Genomic DNA, 4,160 nt, shown 5'->3' on the forward strand with positions numbered 1-4,160 from the left:
CACAGCTCCTAGCCTAGCCACAGATTTAGGGACTAAATCTAAGATTAACCAATGATTTTCTATGCACTGTATCAGGGTAGAGAATTAAAATTTCTACAATTTGCCACAATACATATTATAAACATTTATCTCATCTCATTTCACCAAAATTTCGTTATAGTGGGAAGGATGCTTTTTCACATAAGAAACCTTCATTACATAAACATAGTTAGTAGATTAGTAGTTATTATTAAAAATTTGCATTTTAGTTTTGATGATAGTTAAGTAATTTAGTTTTGTTAACATATTAACATTTGAAATTAATGACAGTGATTTCATTTGATTTTCTAAAAATTTCCTGGTAAAATTTATCATTGTTAATTTACACCTTCCATGTGGGATTGATATTTTGGGCTTGAATAGAAAGTCCATTATTACTTGATAACGATACGTATACTTGCGTAGAATCACATTATTAATTGCTTATAATTATATCCATTTTACACAACTTAATTTTCATACAAGGATCAAGTTTTTGGCACTGTAGTGGTGTCACATTCATAAATCCTTACATATAAAAAATCGGGATCATTAACATCTCGTATCAAAACCTAAAACTATAAATCAAAATAGGGGCTTTAACCTATCACTCTAAAGTCCACTAATTCTACACCCTTTAAAATATATTTCCTTATTTATTTGCACTCAATCCCATGAACTACATTCTCATTCATGAAATCAATATGTAATTCCAACCATTTGTTGACTGAGACAAAACCATCTCGAATCTTACTTGTTCTCACAACTTGTATTAACATCTTAATTGGCCAAATCAAGAAGTAAATGAAGTGAAATGTCTTGAATCATCACACTTCTTCCAACATTGAAGTCTAATACTTCACACAACTTCCTTTAAACATTTAATCACTTTTCATTTTAGGAAAAAAGATAAAGAAAAGTACTCATAATTCATGGAGAAAATACAACCACACAAGAGTTTAAAAGCAGAAATCAAGCACACAAACAAGAAATCTAAATTAAAAACCAAGTGTAGTCACAAAGATAAACACTTCTCAAATTATCTCCACCTAATGCCTTGAAGCTCCTTTGAATTTTCTTCCTTCTCTCACAATACAAACTAATACTCAAAATAAAATAAAATAAAATAAAGGTGGCCGGTGGCCACGGCGATGGGCGGCAGTGGCGGTAATTTGAACATTTGGTTGGTGGTTGCTGGCCTCCTGGCCTAGTGGCCTTCTTTTTGGAAAATCTAAGTCTTTTCTTATAAAAATCCAAGGGGTGCATTGGTGTCTCTTAAAAAAGGTGTCTCCATTCAATGAATCTTCTAGAAGTTATTTCCTCGTAAGCCAATTGAATGAATTTTTGAGTCCATGGGTTATTCCCCACGTTTTTATCAAGGGATGCTTCAAACACCTCTTCAAAATTCAGCTCAAATTAATATTTTTTCAGATAACTAACTTTATCGCTTAAGTGGCACTTAAGCGCGGGGTACCTGGCGCTTAGGCGCGGAGCCTCTAGCGCTTAAGCGTGGATCTAGGCGCTTAAGCGCCCTAGTTCATTTTGCACATTTCTTCATTTTTTTCTCCAGATTTGACCATTTTTCACTCATTTTAGCATTTTCCATCCATTTGATTGTACCTACAAGAAACACACAAAAATACCTTTCATTAAAGAAAGATATCTTAAAAATAACTATAAAATATGTGTATAAAAATACTATATATTTTAAGTGTATCAGGCGCCTACGCGCCAAAACCAGCGCCTAGACACTAGATCAGTGATCATTAAAATCTACTAAAATGAAAAATGTCTGCCATTTTTCTGCTCGAGGTTATCATCAACCCAGCGAATAGGGGCGGATAGCCATTTAGGGCTTCCAAATACTCGGATTTAAGGTGATTTTGGAGCTAGAAAATTTTGGATCTCATCTTCTCTTGGTAAGAGCTTCACTTTAACATAGAAATTTTATATTTCCACCATGAATTTCTTCTACATTATAGAAAAACCAAAAATTAGAAGTTTTAGAGAAATTTAGAAAATAATCCATGGTGTATAGTTTCTTAGCCATAATTTTGATTTTAGGAGTTTATTTTATCTTTATAGTGAATTTATGTGGAATTATTTTGAATTTTTAGAACTCAATGGCTCCTAAAATGACAAAGATGAAGGGAAAAGAAGCTTGCAACACTAAGAAATTTGTTAATATCAAGCCACAATATCACTATAATACTCAACTCATGACAAGAAAGCTTATTCAGGAACGTGCATTCTACAATCCCGGTAGTCCTATCGAGAGATTTACTATGGCATGAAATTGGGAAATATTCTGCTATTTTACTTCTGTAATAGTTGTTTCGATCGTGCAGGAGTTCTATGCAAACCTATTGCAAGCTAAGGATGATCAAGTTTTTGTTCGAGGTAAGAATGTGGAATTTACCCTGGAGAGGATAAATGCATTATATGGGTTGAGAGACGAGTTTCATCGTGTGTACACTACTTTTGATACTTTTGATTCTGTAATGGATAAATTTATAACTTATCTGACTGATGGAAGAGGAGTTTGGAAGATGGAGAATGATCACAAGGTAAACTTCTCTAATTTGATTCTTAAGGCTCAATCTAAAACCTGACATTATTTTATTTATGCTTGACTCCTTCCAACAAATCATTTGAGCAAAGTTACTACAGAGAGAGCTACTTTAATTTTTTGCATTCAACAAATGAAGTAAATAAATATTGGTTCCCTTATCTATCAGAATGCCCATAATTCTTCTAGAGGTGGCACTACTGGAGGTTTAGGTTACCCAGCTTTGATTTTTACTCTATGTGATCTATCTAGAGTGGGGTATGATAGATCTGAAGAGTTGTTACAACCACTTAAACCTATCAGTAAGCCTAGAGTTCACACATATGAGTTGCATGCTAACATAAAGCTAGAGGTATAAGTAGTTACATTCCATCTACTTCAGCTTCTAGACCTTCTACTTCCCACACTACTTCTTTAGGGATTGTTATGGAGCAGTTACTTATTTAGTAGAGCAATATTTTGACATTTAAGAATCAGATGAGGACTATGGAGGCAAGAATTTATCATAATGATGGATGCATGCAGAAGAAGGTAGATTATGAGATTGCATATAATGAGGCCATGACAAATTATTTGAGAGGTGATCATAATTTAGAATTCCTTACCTGCCCCTGATTTACACCATATGAGCCCGAGGTAGAATCTAAAGAAGAAGATGAAGATGATGAGGAAGAGGATGATGAGGAGTAGTTTACTTTTATGCTTATTTTCTGTAGTGTGATTTTGTGTTTATGTAGATTGTTAATTTGTGAACTTTAATTTCATATGTTGTGTATTGTAAGAAGGTGTTGAAATTTTTATATTTAGATGTAGATTGTTCTTTTTTCTTTTAATGTTGTTTATTTTTGCAATTGTTGCTTAGGTTTAGAACTCTTCACTACTTAGTAAATCTTTTTGATATATCATGTTTTACATAATATTTTATGCTTTGTTCTTTTTAAATTGGTACCAGCAAAGCTTCAAGTTCAAAGCCCTCTACAGGTTAGTTTTATTTAAATGAATTTTATGTTCTCTTTCTACCTTTATTTTGGTATTAAAAGCTTTATCTATTTAAAATTTAAGTTTGGGGGGAAGAAAAATTTTTTTAAGAGAAACTAAACTTTATTTGTCCTCAATAAACCATATTTTTAAAATTATTTTTAATATAAATTTTGGTATCTGACCGCGACTTTATATATGCTTAAACATATAAGATAAATATGGACGTAATAAATATTCAATAATTGTAAAGTCACACTTATCAACGCAAGTATACGTATCGCTCAAGTAATATAGGGCTCTAATGGAGTCCTAGATATCGATCCCACAAAGAGTAAGTTTAGAACTATGAACTAAGATTTTAGAAAAGCAATACTTTAATCACAACAACAAAGTTCAATTTGCTTATTTGTCACTAATAGGCAATTAAAATAAATATGTAATTTTAATTACTATTAAATAACTAAATATACTAATGAAGGTACGAATGTGATATTCAATATATAAGAAAGCATATTTCTCCTTGTCAAGAAATTATAGTGAATGGATAAAGTGAATCAGTTGAAATTATATTGTGTCAAATAGGAGCATACCT

Source organism: Phalaenopsis equestris, unplaced genomic scaffold (assembly GCF_001263595.1).
Source record: "Phalaenopsis equestris unplaced genomic scaffold, ASM126359v1 Scaffold000171, whole genome shotgun sequence".
Classification (NCBI taxonomy): Eukaryota; Viridiplantae; Streptophyta; class Magnoliopsida; order Asparagales; family Orchidaceae; genus Phalaenopsis; species Phalaenopsis equestris.